This window comes from Notechis scutatus, chromosome 2 (genome assembly GCF_049901735.1).
Source record: "Notechis scutatus isolate UNSWTSFEM ecotype Mainland chromosome 2, rNotScu1.2, whole genome shotgun sequence".
NCBI lineage: Eukaryota > Metazoa > Chordata > Lepidosauria > Squamata > Elapidae > Notechis > Notechis scutatus.
In genome coordinates, this window is record NC_142010.1 from 197,757,685 (window position 1) to 197,780,028 (window position 22,344).

Sequence of the window (22,344 nt, forward strand, 5' to 3'; positions counted from 1 at the left end):
CTTTTTCTTTCTTTCCTTCTTTCCTCTCCTCCCTCCCTCCCTCCCTCCCTCCCCCTCTCTCTCTCCCTTCTTTCTTTCTTTCTTTCTTTCTTTCTTTCTTTCTTTCTTTCTTTCTTTCTTTCTTTCTTTCTTTCTTTCTTTCTTTCTTTTACTATAGGAAAGGGGTGTCCAATCTTGACAACTTTAAGTCTTGTAGACTTCAACTCCCAGATTCAGGTGGAGTCCAAAGGACTTAAACTGCCAAGGTTGGACATTCTACTGTAGGACATTAATAAAGTAGCAGGTGGCAACTCAAAGAATACAGTTCATAATTCCTTACATGCTCAGTTTTAAGTCAAGCAAGATTCTTAAATCCAGAGCTGCAAGGATAACTGTTCCAGAACCGCAGTCAAGTCATGATGGTGAAACGTTTTTCCATTCCATGGCTCAATTTTTAAAAAATGGATAGGATGCTCTCATTTCTAAAAAAAGAGGAACCGTGGGAGGGGGAAATATGTAGTGAAGAGATGAATGTAAGGCAATAAGCTTGGATTAAATCATCACTGGTGCAGAATATAACATTTTGATTTCTATTCAGATCCAGAAATTATCAATGGAAAAGCAGATGGGGAGAGTTAATTGGAGCGCTTTCATTCAGAATTGCTGAAAAGCCAAGTTTAATCAAAATGGTTGTCTTGGTTTGTTGAAAAATCAATTTGAAAATTGCATTTAAGAAAAAGGGTGCTATCATATCCTCTCCTTTTATTACAATGAAACATAGCTTCTGCCTTAGTTGGCAGAGGCCTGCGGTGAAAAAAATGCAGCAAACGAACAAACATTCCAACACTGTACCCAAAGATCTTTTCCTCTGAGGTTTTTGCCCGTCAGGTACACTGTTCCCTCCCTCCAAAATAAACCCCATCCATCCCAAATACTGAGGGAGAGGAAAATGCAACCCACCACTGAAGCTCTTCTACTTATTGCTTGTCTCTCATCAGCCATTTTCAAAACTAGGGACACTTCCATTCTCAGGCTGAAATCAACGGTGAATGATGTCCCAGTAGATTTCAATGGCAAGATGAATGGAAGAGGTTACCCTGAAAGTAGTCAGAGGATAAAGGAGTCAATCTAAACAGCTTGTCCTGATCCAATTTTAATCTGCTCATTTTTAATCTGTTCATTTGCTAGCTGGGGTTTCGAATAGATAAAGATGGATAATTGTAGACCTGGGCTTAACCTTTAGTCCAGGGGTGGCCAACATTGGCAACTTTAAGACTTGTGGACTTCAACTCCCAGAATTCCCTAGCCAGCATGGATTGGCCACCCTGCTTTAGTTGCTGAGACCCTTATATTTAGACAGTCTATGTGAAATGTGCAATTTATTCCTTTCTTTTCCCCCCACTGTATGCCAAGTGACAAGAGTTACTGTCTCCGCATTTCTTGTATGTTAGAGCAAAAGCAATATCCTAAACCCGCATTTGCCAAAACATAATTATTTGGAAAAAAACCGAAAGGTTTAGAGCAGGGATGTCAAACTCACGGCATCATGTGACGTATCAGGACTTATTTCCCCTTCGCTAAACCAGGCGTGGGTGTGGCTAGCATGTGATGCATCTGGCCCCCGGGCCGGGAGTTTGACAGCCCTGGTTGAGAGCATGGCTTGTTGGGGAATTGTGGGAGCTGAAGTCCACGAGTCATAAAGTTGCCAAGATCGGACAATCCTGTCTTAGATTATGTTAAAATCTGCTACTCACCTAAGCACCATTTTACTGTAGAAAGGATGTTGGGGAGAGATATGATCTATTCACAAAATGACTGCCAACTTGCCAAGGCAGGTGTGAGTAATTATAAAACAAACCAACTCCCAGAAGTTAAAGTCTATAACTTTCAATTTTGCCCTTCTTCAGTCTACTATTGCTCAGCTTCTCTTTGTTTTTCTTTTAGGTTCATTGAGATGCCTCCCCCCCCCAAATTCTTGGAAATTAAGATAATGCTGACATATACGCAGTTACCCATATAACGTCCTTCCGGAACCTAAATTTCCAGAAGGCCTGGTGGGTGATAAGCAGGATGAGCTACTTAAAATGTCATGTCCTTCATTTAATTGACAAGTACATGGCTTGCACATGGATAGCACCACTGTAAAAAAAAATCTAAAAAAGGAGAAGAAAGAAGCGAGTTTACAAATAATTTCAGAACGGAAATGATGTGGATGGTATGAAAAAGTGTTACAGATTTGTGGACAATAACTGTGTGAAAAACATCTCAAAGATTCACGGCTATTGGAACAATGCATTTCAAGTATTCTGCTTTTAATAGCACTACTATTAGTTGTGCTTGCTTCTAGTGTTGGAAAGTCATTAGGGAAAACTGGGTGATAGAAAAAATGAAAGTTAAAGGAAGTTGAAATTAAATGTTGATGGAGAGTTAAAAATAAAAGAGGAAGAGGAAAATGGAGAAATTATAAGTTGTGTGATAACTAGTTATAGGTGGTCCACATGTTCGGCAACCATTCAAACTTGCAATAGCTTTGAATGAGTGGTACCTTCGACCTCAACCTTACAGGTGTTTCATGTCCCCATGGATTATGATTCAGGCACTTGATGCTTGGCTCTTGATTATGATATTGCAGTGTCCCACCATCAAATGGTCACCATTTAGGATCTTCTTTGCCCAATTCCAATAAATAAAATCAATGGGGAAGCCAGCAGATCACAAATGGGGACCATATGGTGTCCTTCCTTAACAACAGCATGGGCTTTGCTTAATCATGGTGACCAGGAATGCTGGAATTGTTGTTGCTAAGCATTATAGTCATGTGAGGTTGTGCTTTATGAACAGGTCATTTAGTGATGGCAGTTCCTATCTCAATTGCCATAGTTAACTGAGGACTAGGTGTAATATTATGCCTTCAATACATTATTTGCTCTGAATGTGAGTTCTTGACATTTACTATTTTAACTACTGATGTTATAGTATGGGAGTATCGTTAAAGGTCAGTATAATTCACTCATATGCTTATTCTGCAAGACTATGTCAAACATTTGAAGAGAAGACCTTGACTATTCTTTTCAGCAGTTGGAAGTGGTAGCTTGCTACGCATGGTAGCAATGAGCTTATATATTAACCCTTTAGGTGCTCCTTTAATGCACTGAATTTAATCATCTTGCCAATAGAGACATTAATAGGGGGAATCAAGACATTTCCAGCAATGTATACAGAATGCAGTAAATGCTAGCAGCTTTTTCTAAATTAATATGATATACCTGGTGAAACAAACAAAATTTAGCAAATTCTACTACATCAAAATGCAGAGCTACATCACAAACAAATGAGCTATATGTGCCTCTTCCCTACATTCTAGATCTAGAATAATTGTATAGTAAGCTGTGGCTCAGTGGCTAAGATGCTGAGCTTGTTGATCAGAAAGGTCGGCAGTTCAGCAGTTCAAATCCCTAGTGCCTTGTAACGGTGTGAGCTCCTGTTCCTTGTCCCAGCTTCTGTCAACCTAGCAGTTCAAAAGCATGTAAAAATGTAAGTAATAAAATAGGGACCGTTTTGGTGGGAAGGTAACAGCGTTCCGTTCGCCTTCAGCATTTAGTCATGCCAGCCACATGACCACAGAGACATCTTCAGACAGCGCTGGCTCTTCGGGTTTGAAACAGAGATGAGCACCGCCCCCTAGAGCTGGAAATGACTAGCACGTATGTGTGAGGGGAATCTTTACCTCTACCTTTAAGCTGACAATCTCAGCCTCACAGAACTTTGGCTAAGATTTCTAGTTTTAGGTAAGAAGAAGCAGGAGACACCACAGGGCCCCCAGTCACTGGGCAATGGAGTGACGGATTTGGCTATGAAGACACAAAGAGATGAAAATGTTTTGAGAAGACAACAGGACATTTCTCAAGATATTTTCATCACTTTGTCCCTTCATAGCAAAGTATATATAAGAAATGAGGTGCTTGAGAGGGAATTTTTTATATATAAGAAATGAGGTGCTTGAGAGGGAATTTTTTATATATATAAGAAATGAGGTGCTTGAGAGGGAAGTTTGAAGACCAAATTTAATTTGAAGTCAGAACAACTTCAAAAAACAATAATTACACATTAATTGGTTTAAAGTTATAATCCTGGCTTCCACCCAAAATTTCCAATAAGACATTTTACCACCTGTTTTCAAAGTACAATTTTTCTAAAGAGCTCAATGTTCATGAGACTCATTATCTTTTTTAGAATGTATATTTAAGAGCGCTTGTATAATATAAGACAAGGAGAGGAAGAAAAGAAAGAAAAAATGCAAGAAAAGAAAAAGAGAACTAGAGTTAAGAAATAGATAAATGATTTCTGACTTTTTTTTCAACAGATAATCACTATCTTATTGCTCCTTCCTCTTAAATATTTTGCCAATCTCTCCATTCATTTATTAAATATTTTTCTTAATCTTTAGATTCATAAATCATCTCTTCATTTTTTCTTTTCAGCAAAAAGTCCATATAAGATTTTCAGACTATTAAAAAATATTATTGTTTGTTCTCTGACCAAAGATGCTCACTTTCACCATTTCTGCAAATTCTTTTTATAATCCATTCCTCCACATTGGGAATATTATTATTCTTCCATTATTGTGCATTCAATGATCCTCCTGCAAATACTGAATTTAATATCAATTATATGAGTCTTTTCTAATTCATTATCCTGTCAGCCTTCAAGATTTTTCTCCCTTTGCTTTGCTTCTTTCGGCTGTCATAAGTAACGGGGGGAGGAGGGGGAAATGATTATGGGAAGTGAGCTGGAGGTGTTACAAACCAGAACTGTATAAGCTGGGGGGGTACATTCTTGCTTAGGTTTCTATCCTATGCTATGCGCAGCTGCAACCCTTTATCAAACTATGTCAAGGTCAACAGACAGAAGCCTCATCACCACCTGGAGATGCCCACATGATGATATACACAACTTTTAATTGGATGAGCCAATTAACTATTGGGGGTGGGAACGTTGCCATTACTTTGTATATGTGATTTACGCGTCCATTTTTTCACATTCAGAATTCTTTTGTTGCTACCACTTGATTTCCAGTAAAAGATATCTTTTCTCTGATTAAAAGAGTCTAAGTATTTCTTTCTTGGATTTTGAATGGAGCACCAGCTGACATATCCATACGTTCCCAATAAAAAAAAGTTTTGGTCTCTAGCAATATTAACCTTTAAGATCCTTTGCAACATAATGTGAATGTATATCCAGAATTTCTTGGCTTTTCACAGGTCCACCATGCATGATAAAATGTCTCTTCGTGCTTTTCACATTTCCAACACTGGTTTGAAATACCTTTGTTCTAATATACCAACAATAAATCATTTTATTAAAAAAAACTCTAATGACATAGTGTAAATTGAATACTAGTTACCCACATTCTCTCTCAAGTGTCTATCTCTATGTGGTATCCAAAACAACATAGAGATAGACAAACAAGACATTGGCTGTCACGTGTTCTTATTATAAGTCTCACTATCAAAGCCCAATCTATGCTCCAGTATGGCCCAAAAGTCTTCTCGCTCCCTGCAGTCCTGGAAACAGAATATCTGTTCCACTCTATGTAATACAAAGACCTTGCCATAACCGTCAAAAAAAAAGTAACTTTCCAGCATAGTCCAAAATGAATCTTATTCTACAACATGTGGAAAAATAACAGCATAAAGATACTAAAGTCTTAGCAAGAGATGTTCTCCAAATAAGAAACAGAACAAAAGATAGTTTCCAAATCAACAAATGTCTACTGTGTGAAGCCTGAGATGGCAGCCAAGTACCACGAGGCATGAGGAGAGTATTAACTTAAGACCAACTAAGCCTTGTTGGGAGTTGTAAACATGGGTAAGTGTGAGTCCCACTCTGCAGACCAGACTAGAAAATCAACTCCACAGGAAGGCTAAAACTTTTTTTTTTAAAGTTTGATTATAATGACAGAATTCTGCAAGTCTGCCTGTGTTGTACCTCTCCCACTTATTCTCCAGTGAAAGAGGGATGTCTTTGCTTGAGTTATTTCCAAAAACTATTTTATTTCTCTGGATTTGAAAAAAAATATTTTTCTCTACAGAAAGATCTATAGCACCTATCACATAGAATGAGATACTATGCATGATGATGATGATGCCTTGATTCTCTTACAACTCAGTATGTAGCTTGGTCAGCTAAGCTTTGAATTGGGTAGATGAGCATGAATAAGTGAAACTTTTCATTTAGAAAGTAAACAATGAGAAGAGTAAATTCTGCATTTGTTTCAAATTCTGCTGTGACTATTGGATAAATAATATAAATGAGTCCTGCTGGATATGTCATTAAATCTTCTCCATGTCAGTGTTAGCTGCTGTCAATGCGATGCCTGCTTACTCAGATGTTTCAGGAATCCTGTACAGGTCTAACTTAGCATTGCACTCTCTTGACCTTTGCCTATTCTCTCCCCGCTTCTTTTTCTTATAGTTGCTGTCTTAGGGCTTTCTTATTTTAGATCTAGTTAGTTCCTTCAGGTTTTTAGATGGAAAGAATGTCATATCTGGGAGCAAGGCTTAAAAGGCCTCTAGGCTAAAGTTAGTTGACACCATTTTTCCTCTTCAGTTGGTAATAAATACCATACAATGTAGCACGGACGATTTGACATTTGGTCAGCTTTAAGAAACATATAAACCTAATTTAATCTGCGTATAGGGATGTGTCTAAAAATTTTACTATAGAAAAAATTAGGACATAGAAAATTAATGCTTGTTTTATTTTGTTGGTTGTGAGGTGCAAATGTTAAAGAATTGGCTCTGTTTTGGAAGAGGGTTTAAATTAGAATTACCCCTTCTGATACTGGATAGAAAGAAGTTCAATCTAATGTTCCAGTTCATAATGGTGCTGTGTCACGTACACTGTTATATTTATAGTATAAATACAATGTAATAAGCCTGAGTATAAATATTAAAAACCTCAAGGATGGTCTGAAGGGCTGATGATCCAGTACCACACAGCAGATACCTTAGACTTGCCACAAAGTCTTCAATTTCTTGCCTTCATCTCTGCATGTGCACAACTACGATGATAGACCTTTTCTGTTGCAAGGACTGATCTCCAACTGCTATCAGCCTTTGGCCCTGGAAGTTGGAAGCCAAAGATCAAAAGATACAATACTAATAGAAGGAAATATTTGTAGCTCATGGTTGAAGTGTAGAGGCCTTGGTGCTCTCTGAGCTTGGTTGATTTCATGGTTTGAATGATATGCAGTGATTCCTGGGCTGCTTCTTTTAATTCCATGATGTAGATGTGAAATGTCTCATAAAGAGAGAACATTAAAGAGAAGCCAAGATGGGAGATGTTTTAGAAGGTCTTCTCCGAGATATGGTTTGAACAGGAGCTGAACTGATAAGGCACAATCCGAATACTATGAACTGTAATAGTATTTCACCTAAAGTTAATATTCTATGAATATTACGGTACTTTAGGTAACATTAAGCAGCAGGTATAGATGCTGATTATTTCACCATTCATGCCTCCTCCCATACAGGATTCCCATATCAGGTAGGCATGTGTCACAAAGCTATGTTCTGAAAAGATACCAGAACCTTGCTAAGTAACTTAACCAGGCTGAAGGTTGCCATACTGCATACCTTCAGACCGCAGCCTTGTTAAATCAGTTAGAATGGAATTAGAGCCCCACATTTTGGAGTTTTCAAATGTTACAAACAAATTTCAGACAAATCGAATGTGAGGAACCTGACCCTATATAATCCTGTACTTCAATCCTGAATTTATTCCCCATAAGCTTCTTACTGAAAAATAGGAGACGCCTCTATACAGATGTAAGGAGAATTATATTCCTCTCTGACAAACACTTTTAGTAAAAATTACATATTAAAAATTGTTCCCAACTTTAAAATAGAAATATGCTGCTTAATTCAACTTGGATAACTCCGTGGTATCCAATGTTTTGTTAGTTTTTGATAGCGGAATTGGGAAAGACATGCTAGATTTCTCCATGGGGATTTCTTTTTCTCTTGGTACAATGGATAGATTGCTACTGACCTATCTTGTTTGTCAAAATAATTTTCAGAGGAAGCCTGGATCTGTTCGTTTGTTTGTTTTTGAGGAAGGAGAACCAAAAGGCGTGTCCACCTTAAGCCTTTGTGGATCACAATTGCAACCTGTCAGAAGAATCTTTCTCCTATTGTCTCTCTATTACTCTGCTACAACAGATAGAGAAGGAGTAGCATTTCTGTTATTAGCTCTCTAGTAGCTAAATTAAGATAAGAGGCCAATTTAATTCCCTACCCAGAGATGAAGAACCAGAGGATCTAGAATCATATGTAAACCTCAATCTAATTTTTAAATATTTTTGATATTTTGATCCATTCCTCTTTGTTGTGGGAGCTATATCTTATGCTTCCCTGAAGCTGGCCCTGATAAGAGGGAAGAAGAGAATGAGCAACCCTTCACACCGTCTGCCCTCAACAAAATATCTCTCAGGAAGATGGTGATTGAGAGCAGAGGATGGATAAGATGGATATGGAAGTATCTCTCCAGAAATATAGCCTTGTCAAAAATTTTGCTCATCCTACATTAGCCCAATTTGGCCATCAGAGAGAGGAGAGACACACTGTATTGTATTTCAAAGGCCACTTTCCAAATCTGGAATTATATTCTATCCCCATTTCCTTCCTTACAATATTTTCACTATGACAATGCCCATTTATCAGCCAGACTTTTCTGTACATCTGTGTGTATCATCAGCTATTTCACCATCATACCTATCACTGAATCCTACAAAGCCATTTGGCTTAGATTTGACTCAATATGATTATTGTTACTTCATTTCTTTTAGCCCTCAAAAAGCAATAGGCCACTGGCAAAACTTTCCCGGTCTCTTAAATATTCAAGGGATCAATGTTCACTCAAGTTATATCTGCTAGGGTCTGAAAGATGGCAATCCAACATTATCTCATTATTTCTGCCTGCTCTAAAATGTTAATTGGAATCAAATGCTGAAGGTGTTATGTTTCCTATCGGAGGCCAGCATCCAAACAATAAGTAGAGATGGCAGACTGATATTACTTACTGGGGGGTTTGCATGTTAAGAAAAGACAGGAAAAAATTAAGGTGTTTTTATCCAGAACAACAAGCTGCAAAGCTGCAAACAGGGATCACAAACATTAAATGGATACACTAAAGTGAAAAAGAAAATATTTGAGGAGACCTACAGAACCAATTAAGGCACAAATTGAAGGTCTGCATCACTTATTATAATGGGGGGAAATCAAGCTAATTTTTAATTTGGAAGATACGTAACTATTTCTGTGTGTGAAATTGGAATAGGCATTTTCTTTGAAGAAAGTTCTGTGTTAGAGAGATTGTTTTTTCCAAACTTTCAGATTACAATATCCGATTGCTCAGAAAATGAGATTATTTTCAGATATGATTATTTCTTTTTCATGTACATGGATAGGCAAACAACAGAGGAGAACTGATAGCATATCCATTTCTTCCTAACCTGAGGCTGCATCCCCTGCCTGTTCAATGCATTTGAGTTCGATATCACATTATCTCTTTAAAAGAAGGACTTGCTGGACAATCCAGCTATCTAAGAAGAAGAAAAAAGCATTATGGCCTTATTCTGAACTGATCACCTGGATAACAACAAAATCCTTTGACATTTTTACAAGAATACTTTCGGTATTTTAGGCAGCATCTAAATGCCCAACCACAAAACGTTTACAGAAGTGTGCCTGACATTTCAAAATTCCTATTTTTTAAAAAGGGTATTTCTCAATGTTTATAAGTTTTGTTTTAATAAAAGGAGTCCTTGGAGAACCAAACAAGAGCTTAAGTAGGTTCTAATTGTTCACTCTGTTCTGCCACAGAGATAATAAGGCATGGCTTGTGCTGATCTTAAATTTTCCACAGGATCGAGCTAAGGAAAACAACTAGTGGATTCTGTCCAGCTTCTTTTCCTTTCTATCCAGGTGTGTCTTACTAGCAGGGGAAAAAATTGCTAACCCTCCTGCCAAAGTGGTGTGATTCAATTTTTTTTACTACCGGTTCTGTGGGTGTGGCTTGGTGGGCGTGGTGTGGCTTGGTGGATGCGGCTTGGTGGGCACGGCAGGGGAAGGATACTGAAAAACCTCCATTCCTGCCCCACTCCAGAAGGATACTGCAAAATCTCCATTCCCTCCCTACCCCACTAACCTGCTTTCCAGTTCCATTCTCCTGTGCAAAGCAACAAAAGAAGACCCAGCTGATCAGCTGGGACTCAAGAGGCAGAGAATAGATGGGGGTGGGGCCAGTCAGAGGTGGTATTCCAAACTACTCAAAATTTCCACTACCAGTTCTCCAGAACAGGTCACAACCTGCTGAATACCACCTCTGCTCCTGTCATGTGATAGTCAGGCCGCTACTCGAGATGGTATGTTTAGCCACTCAGTCAAGTTTCCTGACTAGTAGGTCACAAGCTCAAAAATCCTCTCTGCCTGTCAATAAGACTATTTCCTAAAGAAAAAAAAGGATAGCCCCAGATCCAAAATAGCCAGGCTGACAGATTCCAGGTAAAGAGGAAGGCCATGGGAACTAGAGGAAGGAAATGGCAGTGCTAGCAGTAAATATAATTCTTTTGTTGCTGCTGTTGGGCCTTTAACCAATGAAAGCAGAAAAAAAAATCTATACTGAATGGAAGTAGTAGAAAACTTGTAATGCATCCAGAACCAGCAACAGGCAGCAGGCAAATCCTGGCTCCTCCTTCCAATTGAACTCCACCTCCTGTGTAGCATTGGATTGGTGCTTTAGAGCCTTGCTTTTCTTTAAACAAAATTCTAATGCTATTTCAAAAGGGCACTAAAACCATGTTTAAGGAATACATCTGATGCCTTTTCAAATGTTCATTAAACTCACGTTTATAAGAAGTTATGAGACTGAAAAGTACTTTAGATGCTTCCGCAAAGGTACTCAGTTTCTCCTGCAGTTCAGGCTAAAAGGGCTGTGGGAAACACTACTGTCAACCAGAAGAGAAGGAACTCCCATATTATGATTTTTCCCTTTGGACGATCCCCCAGATACCTTCTCAGATGTCAGCTCAGGAGAATGAGCCAATTTCTGGCATGTCAGGAACTGAGTTGATCGATGGCTCTGAACAGCCATCCAGAAGGTATTTGGCTGAAGCTCCAGCTGGAGAAAGCTTGCAATGGCAGACAGCCAGTGAAGAGGAGGAGGAACTGCCTTCTGCGCCTGATCCAGGTCAGAAAAAAGGCAGGAGCAGAGAAGGTCAGCCAGACTACTGGAGAGGAGAAAGCCCTACCCATCTTGATGGGCTGCACTGGAAGCTGGCTATTTATCACAGCAGACAGATGGGAACAACATGTTTGTTTTCTAGCTGTGTGTTTGGTTGATTCCTGGTTTACTCTGGATTGACCCTGTGTTTGGAACTGAATTGTGCCTTGGAGACTCTGGACTTTTCTTGCCTCATGAGTTCTCTTGTGTATGGATTTAAGTTTTGCCTGGTAGGAGTTATTTCTTTGAGCAATTTTCAAGTGCTTTGTGGACTATTTTGCCCTTGCACTGTGGACTAACCTTGATCTGCTCATGGCTGGACTTAATTGGGACAGTTCTGGACTTTGTTGAAGGGAATTTCTGGGGAATATTAATAAACTCACTAAACCACAGTTATGTGTGTGTGTGTGAGAGAGAGAGCGGGGCAGCATACAAACATCCTTAAGTGTCCAATGAGAGCTATGTAAATCTCCACCCTGATAGGGATCCAATGAGTGGCCTAGATTATATGCACAGCTGAAATAGGAATGTTCAAGTTCTTTAAAAATATATTTATTCCTTTTTTGGATTTTATGAATTCTTGAATGTTTTTGTCTGGATGCTACCGGTACTGATCTAAGCAAGCATTCATAATGCAGCCAACAGAATCCTGCCTTTCATTAGTGACATTCTTTTTTTTATATGCATGTTTCATGAACAATTACATTTCTATGAACAACTTTTAGCGCTTAGAACTTCATTGCCAAATTTAAAAGTACACAATTTAAAGGGTAACTGTAATGCTTAAAAGTAGCTGTCTGGGAACAATGTAAGATGTTGGGTCTAACATTTCAAAGCCTAAACATTTATACAGTTGGAATGGCTGATCCTTTGGTTATGAATCTATCAAAAGCTCTGCAGAAAAGAGCTCTTTATAAGATGTTTTCCAAAGAGATTTGCTAAATATGTGGAATGTCTTCTCCTGCACTGCTTTAAGATATGAAATCTACTGTCTCGGGAAATATATTTGGCTGCCATTTTCTCCGTATTTAGAAAAGCAATTAAGATGGATTTCTTCAAGCTAGCCTTTTGAATTTTAGAACATCTTCAGCATTTGTATATGTATTTTAATTATGTTGATATAATTTTTTGTCTTATTTTTGTTAGCCACTTTATCTTGCTTGCAAAAAGGCAGGGTTGAAAACAGAAACAAAATCTCTCAAATATTATTGTTTTTATAATAGCTAATTAGCATTATCCTTGGGGTAATACATGATCATCCATATTTATTATTTTTGGCTTTGATTATTCCAAAGTCTAAACAGTTACCTTAACATTGTGGCACTTTGTTATCTGACTTGCCTATATTGCTGTATTCATACATTTCCAATTTTTCATTGCCAAGCACGATACTATTGAAACTACTATTGCAAAGCTGCAGTATCAAGGTACCATTTCACTTTCAGTCTATAATCACACTTTAATTATTTGGTATGGGATGAAAATTTATTTGGCATACAGTGAAAAGATAATAATAAGTTGGAATTAACTATTTCACTAAGTAAACTAATATCATTGCAGTTTTCTTAAGAAATGAAGTCTATGGATTTAATCAAATAGGCCAACATTAGATATTAAAATCTTTTGATTAAACTTTTTGCATTTTATCATAGAATATTACAATATCTGTCAGAAAAGATTTTCTAATGTTGATTTTTATTATTACTATATTAAAACATGAAAAAGAATAGTGTATTTGCTTTGGCAAAACAGAGTAAAGCTAAGATAGCTCATGAAGCTCAAAGACCCAGAGAAATGGACTAAAGAGGAGAGCTGTTAACTTTCTGCAAATAGCTTAAAATTCAACTTTTTTCCAGAATGAAAATGGAAGTTTCTCTTCCATCAGGCATTGCAGAGATATAGAATGGCTATCTTCAGAAAAAATAGAATACTGATGACCAGGGAAAAAAACTGTAATCAAGATCAATCATCTTCTCATTTTCTAACAATGCCTTGGCAGATCCTGCAACTCTATGCAGCAGGAACTGATCAGATAGCATCGATGATAAAGATACAGACAGTAAGACATATGGTATCGCATTAGTTGCATATAATAAAATGATCTGTAGAAGACCTAAAGCCAAAGTGCATAGACAAGGGTTGTAAAAATTTAAAATTATTGTACAAAAGTTTATCTGTATACAAAACCTTCATAAAGGCTCACTTTTGATTCAGGCTTTCACTCTAAATTGCCAAACTCAACATGGGAGATTTATTTATTTATTTATTCTGCCTTTGTTAGCAAATCAAGGTGGCAGACATATAGGTGGCAGACTACTCCTTCCTTCTCCTATTTTCTTTTCAACAATAACCTAGTAAGGTGAGTTGGACTGAGAGTGAGTGACTGGCCGAAAGCTGGTTTTCATACCTAAGCCAAGACTAGAACTCACAGACACCAGGTTTCTAAGGCAGCACCTTTAACTTCTAACCAGACTGGCTCTCATGCATATCATGCAATCACAAGCCTGGAAACGATCTCAGAGATAAGTTACTTATTATATTTATTAATTGTATGTTTATCCTACTACAATTCAACGGCAGTTTACATGATATAAAATACCGTACAGTAAAAAGGTAAAACATTCACCATATGATGAAAAAATGCCAATAAAATAACAATAATTAAAATTCCAAACCACAGACCCAATAGAATCAAAATTAAAATATGAAAAAAGCTTATAGAAAGGAAATGAAAATGATGCTGTGCATGACCTCAGTTCAAATCTTTCTGAAATAGTTCCCTTTTGTAACATCTTCCTGAAAACCAGTAAGGGAGGCTTGCTTGATGTCCTCTAGAAAATTCTTCCAGAAAACTAGCACTACCATAGGAAAACAACACCTTCTGCCTTTAGCGTCCTTCACCTATGAGGAGAATGGAATTTCTCCTCAGGACAGGGGTGCCCAACCCTTGGTCTGTGGACCAGTACTGGGCCGCAGCATGCCAGAAACCGGGCCGTACAAACAAGCGAAGCCCCATCCGCAGGATGCTGACAGCATGCAAAACCATATCCCTTCCGGTCTGTGGAAAAACGTCTCTCCACGGAACCGGTCCCTGGTGCCCAAAAGGTGGGGGGGGGCTGCCTTAGGACATCTAGTTCAACTCCCCACTGCATTTAATTAATGTAGTTGTACTTACAGTTAATTTTTTGTGGTACATTCATCTATTTTGGGGGATATATGCCTGGTGATCACCCCACCTTCAAATGTTGCGCATGATTATTCCAGATGGACATGTTGACTGGGATTGATGGGAATGGCGTGTCAATTCTGTAAGGGTAACCAAGTGGGAAAAAGTTGTTTCAACTCACCTGTTCCAATTTTATTATAATGTTTTATTGATATTGTTTTTTGTATTCAGCTTTGATCTTCTGTCTAAATCTTAGGCTGCAGTATCACCACATTCCTGGCAGAAAATTTTTCTTCCCAGCTATGACAGACATGTTTAATAATTAACCTCAGTTAAATCTTTTGTCTGGAATGACTATTTTATATATAATCTTTTCCCCTCACATTAATTCTACTTGTCTTCAAATTCATAATCTTTTAAAGTGTTATTTTTTATGGGCGAAGGATGATATATCATGTTTTAATATACTGTATAGTCTATAATTGTGGTATCATATAATATACCTACAAATAGGCATTCCCAGCATTACAAATTAATTTTCTTGAGTGGAAATGTGTTATCTCACATTCAATAGCTAGTGTGTAGAAGGAGGAGGAGGAGGAGGAGGAGGAGGAGGAGGAGGAGGAGAAGGAGAAGGAGAAGGAGGAGAAGAAGAAGAAGAAGAAGAAGAAGAAGAAGAAGAAGAAGAAGAAGAAGAAGAAGAAGAAGAAGAAGAAGAAGAAGAAGAAGAAGAAGAAGAAGAAGAAGAAGAAGAATCAATAGTTCAAAGTCCTTTGGTAAGGAAAATTACATTTCAAATTGTGACCAATTCTGCAAAAGTAATACATATTGTATTTATCAAATCAAATCAAATGGCAGACTTTAGATTTTTTTTTGTGAAGTTCTTTTTATACTGCTATAAATGGAATGTGAAAATTTAATTTGATTCATGCATCAGGTCTAAATATCTGCCATGGCATAACATATTCCAACAGTGTTTCCAGCATGAGGTCCCAAAATCTGATTATATCAGTAGCCTATTAAATTACAAGTTTTCATTGTCAATTAACGGAACTGTGAATGTTAGGTTATTAATTTCAGTCTAATCTCAGTACTAAATACTATTTTTTTTTTACTTGTAGAGTATATCCTCACCAATCCCATGGGAAGATTTCTCCTTTAATGCAATTTAGCATTATGTGACTCTGATCTGGTTACTTAATTCTTCTGCAGCCAAACATTTCTAATTCATTACTTTTTTTTTTAAATAGTACCTATATTATTCAAATCTGTGGTAACCCAGAATTGAAGTTTTATTTAAGAATGAACCAAACATATTTAATCTTTTTCACAGCATAGAATGAGATTTTTAAAAAACATTTCAATACTCCCGTGACTCTATTCTTAAAAATGTTACCGTAGCCTAATAAATGTCACTTTGATAAGGAAGCCATGTATCAATATTATCAGTTGACTTACCTTTATATAAACTAATTCTTACAGGTGAGTCAAGCCCGAAATCAACATTAGTGCATAAATAGCATGGAACAAATTCATCTGTTGCAGATCTCTGAAGGCACAATGGCTCCTTTGTGCGTTTTTGCCCTAAATAATACATGTCATTTTTAATTCTAAAATGTTTGCAGATGTTTTCTTCAATTATTATTTATTTTGGCCCTTCTCTTCCTCTGTGCAGCCACACCCTAGCTCTGGGATGGCAAACTTACATGACAAGCATGTCAAAGGCACTCCATGACATTTTGAGTGACATGCCAGCATTCATCAACACTCAACAGCTGTTGCTGAAAACATGCCCTGTTCTCTCATGAATTGCGGAGGCTGCGTTAGAATGGGGTATGCCCTCATGAAGTCTCCAGAGTCTCCAAAAATGGTGTGAAAACAGGACACATTGTTTTCAGAGGCTGCTAACAGAAGAGCGTTCTGCAAAGCTGCTTCAACAATGGAGGCCTTGGGTGACCAGAAGCTGCCTCAGGTGGTCTGCAGGGTCTGCCTACAGAAAGCGAACACTGCCTGAAGGTAAATGGCACGTGGCAGATTCTGGGGAGTGCTGAGCAGTGGCGAGCCCATTGCCCAAGGCTTGCCTTCCTTGGGCAATAATAGTGCAAAGGTGGCCTTTTTGAATGGCACCCTGGTGCTAGGGCTGAAGTCAAGATCTGGGCCTCTATTTCAGACCCACCTTGGCACTGCTGCCAAGTGCTGCTGTTCAGGGTAAGCTAGATGTGTGCGTGAGGAGGGAGTGTCCAAGGAGTGTGTGATGTGATATGCCAGCAAAGTTGTAAGGCATTTTCTGAATTTTTCAAAGAAGCAGAAAGATTCACCATCACTGCGCTAGCTCCTCTTATCTTTCACTTTTTGTCCTTCTCTTGTTTTTCTGATGAAACCAAAGCCCTAACTGACAAATATCTCATCCAGGGTTTTCATGAGCACATTGAATACAAGAGCTCTTTGGCAATCCACAAAGGAAAGACCTAGGGCAGAGGTCTCCAAACTTGGCAACTTTAAGACTTGTGGACTTCAACTCCCAGAATTCCTCTTAAAGTTGCCAAGTTTAAGGACTCCTGGCGTAGGGAGTGACCTCTCTACCAACAATCCTAAAAAGAGGTTTGAAATAGGATAATGTTAACCTCAAATTATGAATATACCAAATTCTTAATTAACTGAAAACATTTTCTTCACATAGTTTGTATATCTTTTATCACAGTATTAATTCAAAGTATGTAAATGATTTTGCTTTAAGAATTGCAAATCACACTTATTGCTAAGTGCAAAATACAATATTATTTGCAATTCTTACCAAAGCAAAAGTGGTAGATTGTCTGAATCGCGCTGCCCCATGGATTTATTAATTGAACAGATTATACACTTTTATATTTGTTTGTATTATTTATATGTTATACACATCTCCCTTTAGTGTGTTAACATTACCAGAGCAGCTTAAATTTTAGAAAATACACAATCATATTCAGATTAAATATACAGTAAAATTAGATCATTACCTAATAATAATAACCTTAAAAATAAAAATATTCCAAAAAGTGATTGGAATTACGAAGTCTTTAACAGTCTCTAAAAAAATCAATAACACAAAAATAGTGGTATGATAACAGAAAGGTCCTTAGGTTTCATATGCACAGATTATCCTCATAATTTTGACTAAGGGACATACTTGTATCAAAATGAGACACAATTTAAAGCCCACAGATTTAGCTGTAGTTCCTAGAGCCTTGCCGCTGTTGTAAATATGACAAATGTATGAAAAAAAGTTACATTATATGGAGAATTAACAGTATTTAGTAAAGTTTAACTATGTTTAAAATACACCATTTTGCATTTTGCCCATCTACTTCATGGTTCAGCTTATGTTTTACAGTGGTTACTGGAAGCAAAGGGAAAATTCAGATCTCAACCTGAAAAAAAGGCCAGATATATGAAGAAAGGACATAAGAACCATTTTTTTAAAGGTGGCAAAGGTATTAGTTTGGATTAAATGGGAAATAAATTCTGTTTAAAGAAATTTGCAAATTATTTCTTCTAACATATTCCCCTGAAATATGTTGAAGCGATATATCACTGATATGTAGCCACATCTATAAAAGATAAAATGAAATCCATGATCAACATAAAACTGATTTGTATTATGCATGGCAGGCTGTAATAGGACTTAAATTCAGTGTAGCATTTTTAGAAGCAGAATATTTCAGTCTCTGATGATTTATAGGAAATACTATGTTTAAAAGAGCAACAATTTCACTGGATTATGATAAGCAAAGCAGATATGTCTTGTTTATTTATGTGTGTATACATGCAGGTTGGACAGATCTAATTTTAAAAATCATATAAATTATTCCTTCTGAAGTCATTTAGTTCATATTCTTAGTAAGCTTGCTCTCCTCTATTTCTCCACACCATTTCTCAAGCTTTTAAGGGAAGGCTTTAGTGTAGATGGGATATTATTGGATAAAATGGTTGTTGGTTTGGAGTTAATTATACAGAAAATACTATTGGTGAACTGGGTATAGATGTTATAAAATCCAGTATTTTTTTCTAAAGCTGATGGCAAGAATTCAGATATATTGCGAAACAAATCACAATGACTAAGTTCAAATATCATATTAAACCAATAAATGTGTTATGATTAGTGTGATGAACCATGTCTGTTCTACAATTCAAGATCTGATGTAAACATTTTATTTCTGATTTTTAATGTTCTCTTTGCTGATATATGGATATGTTGACTCAACTACTTTACAGGATTCCATATTAATTGTAAAAATGTTAGAATAACATTTATTTGCATTTAGAGGTTTTCTATATATTCCTTACATTCAAAACAATGAAAATATTGATAATTCATAACTAAGTTCAGGAAATATTAATGTTAAACTTGAATCTTGGCCTTAAGACTACAATTATTTGTATGCAAGACAGAGAAATCTGTGCTTGTGACATCTGAATGTTAATCAGATTATGAAATTTCCTCTAAATTAAGTATCTTTCATTTGACAAAACATAAGTTTAACTCTGTTTTACCTAAGGAAATGTTTGGGTTTTAACTATAGCTAGTAAGTAATTATAAAATCATTAACCACATCTTTTATTTCAAGTTAATTGAAATTCCCTGTTAAGAATTCATTACTGATTTCACATTTAAATTTAGAACCTTGTTTTATTTTTGTATGCTCTTTTCAAACCTAAAAGTTCTCTAAAGAATATATTATTAAAAATTCTCTAAAAATTATTTCTAATCCAAGAAAATTACAAAATTATGCAGTTTTTGCTATGACAAACCATGCCATATGGTTGAATTCCTAGTAACAATGTCAAGAAAAAAGTCTTATGTTAAAAATCTGCACATATTTTGGGGGAAGGGGTGTAGGCTGGTGGACATTATTAGGAATGGATATATTACTTCCATATTAAATAAGTGGTGAAGGGCTGTGGTTAACACATGTGAAAAAAATGCCCAGTTCAATCTCTAGTATCTATCTACAAGTAATATTGGTGGAGATTCCCATCTAAAATAGCAAAAACACAATAATTAAGGTAGACATTCTGAGAGATGAATAAATGAGCTGATGTCATAAGACAATTTTTTGGCAATGTGAAACATAAGTTATTGGTTTTATACATCGTCATTATTCAAACATGAAATGACTGTTTCAATAAAAATAGGGTATGCATTTAATTTTGTACAATTCAATTTTGGCAGCTCAAGGTCATAGTCAGATGAGTTCTGGATCTAATAAAGCAAAGGTCTTATTGGCTATGCTTCAATGATACAATAGAAAATACAATGAAGACAACGGTAATTCAGTTGGAAAGGAACAAATAAATTAATGATAAAGGTTTCAGAATGTTTTAAATAGTCTATAGATCCTTATACAAGATAAAATATTTGCAAAAGTGATTAGTTTCCTGAAAGGAACATCTGTGAGCCATGGAGATTGCTGTCCCTATGCAGCTGGTGCTGATCTTTCTAGGCAGTTCAGATCAGTTCCATTTAAGTGCTACTTCTGCATATGTAGCTTCATGCAATACAGGCTGACCAATATTAATGCAGTTTTGGTAGAAAAAAGGTTATTCTGCTGCAGGATTCGGCCTGTTATAACTAAAGAATCTTACTTTTGCCATCTTGACTGTATTATAGCATAACCTATGTATGCAATATTGTAAGTAGCTCCCTTCTAATTTCCAATCACCACATTGGTTTGAGATCGAATTATGATGACAAGTGCTGCATAATGTAATTTTGAGATTGTTCCTGCCAAATCCAAGACTGCATTTTCAATAAAAGTGATTCTATGTGCTCTAGTACACTTATCTCTTCCAAGTGAACAATAAAAAAGTAAGTTTCCCATCCCGTTGTGCCCAACTCTAGAGAGTGGTGCTCATCTCCATTTCTTAGCTGAGGGAGCCAGCGTTGTCTGAGGATACTTACGTGACTATGTGACCAGCATAAATATATGCTGAGGTGCACAGAATGCTGTTACCTTCCCACCGAAGTGGTACCTATTTATCTACTTGTTTTTGCACACTTTCAAATTGCTAGGTGGGCAGAGCCTGGGGCAAGTAACGGGAGCTTATCCTGTTGTGAGATGCTCAGGTCTTGACAAGCTCAATGTCTTTAATATTGTGAACAATACTGGATTTTATTATAGAATGGAAAACAACAAAACTAAAAGCTACCATTATATTTATATCCCTCCACTTACCTAATTGAGGCTCTCAGGAGATTATTTTGATTTTTGCCTCATACTCCTATAAACACTGATACACCTGTTTCCCAACTTATTTTCCCAACCTTGTGGACCATTGTAGTACTAGTTTTCCGAGTGTATAGCATAAATATTATATTCTATAAGTTTATGCTCTGATAGGGTGGCAGTAGTTAACTTCCTGAAGATTGGAACTGCAGTTCATTTCCCTGGCTATCTTGAAGGCATGATGGCATCAGAAAGTTGGTGACATTATAGCAAAGGTAGGAACTAATTTAAGACCCTTTGCTTTGCAGTTTTTAGCAGGGGGTACTAAGAAGCTAATTAAGAAAAATGCTCTAGCAGGGTTTTGTAAGGTTCCATCCTGGAGTGGGTCAGAAAGAACTAAAATTGGTAAAGAAGTACACTCTGATGAATCTGTGGAATTAATTCCCTCCTGAATATTAACAGGGAGGGAGTCATCCTGATTTTTAAAAGTACTATTGGCTTGGAGTAGACCTTCTGAATGAGATTAATTTTACTTACATTGAGTCAAGCTCCTGGTAGAGTAGAAGCAAAATAAACACATATCAAGCTAAGTTTACTAAAGAAGACAATGATGGAAGTAAATGTAAGACAGCCATCTCTTCTGTCCTGAGGACTAACTGTGCCATCAGAAATCATTTATTTCTAAAATCTGTTGTTTAAAAATGCTATTAATGAAGCAAGGATCCAGTTTGCATCCAAAGCTCTCTATTCTCAACAAAAAGCAACACTCTGTGATGTTCTACTGAATGTTTATTTGGCTGATCTGAAAACCTCTTATACCCTAGAAAGAACAGCTTGTCCCCATCCTTAACGCAACACCACAGGTCTTTGAACACTTAGTAAGTCCCCTTCCTTTCTTTACAAAATAGTACAATGCCAATTCTTCCCAACATTTCACCACCACAGTATGACAACATGCAGAATTGTTCTTTGTTAGATTCCTTTTAATGTCTTCTGAATTCAGATGACAAGAGCAAACCCAGTCCAAACAGCAGCATCCAAGCCAGGCAAAGGAGAGAAGATCCTCCTACAGCTATGCAAAAATTCACTTCATTTTTTGAATGTTTATGTTCAACACCTTTATTGTTATACATACATACCTCACACTTCTACTGTAAATATTCCTGGGAAAACGAAAACAGATTCAATACTATATTGGTTGTGTTATTTTATTTATTCTCCTCATCCAATCTACATCTTGCCTTTCATAGCATTCCCATCTCCAAATCCAGAAATATGGATAAAATAGGATCATCATTTGTATTTGTGATTCAAGTTGAGCTATAGGAGGTAGTTAATTTTTTTGATTTCACATCAAAACTGATTTTTTAAAAATAGCTTGAGGGTCAGTGGTTTCTATATAAGAAGCCAGAACCCATCTTTCAGGGAAAGCTGAAGAGATCATCTGAAAAGCAATCCTTTCTCACATTTTTATATTGCCTGGATCACTTTTTTTTTTTGCCTTCTCTTTGAAAAACAGGCAGACGGGATGGCAGGTGAATGCCGAATACCAGAAGCTACAAGTAGTCCTCAACTTACAACAGTTCATTTAGTGACTGTTCCAAGTTACAACCCTGAAAAAAGTGACTTACAACCCTTTTTTAGTCACAACCTTGGTAGGTCCCCATGATCATGTGATCAAAATTCAGATGCTTGGCAGCTGGTTCATACTGC

General features: G+C 36.9%; 1 protein-coding gene across 1 annotated transcript in view; it reads left to right on the forward strand.

Annotated features, from left to right (window-relative positions):
• Positions 1-20,815: 20,815 nt before the first annotated feature.
• The window catches only part of RFX3 (regulatory factor X3), a 176,116-nt gene continuing 174,587 nt past the window's right edge, over positions 20,816-22,344 (forward strand). Inside the window, exon 1 of the mRNA XM_087957766.1 lies at positions 20,816-20,906. The gene's annotated coding sequence lies outside the window, so the exon portion shown is untranslated. The remainder of the gene's footprint in view (positions 20,907-22,344) is intronic.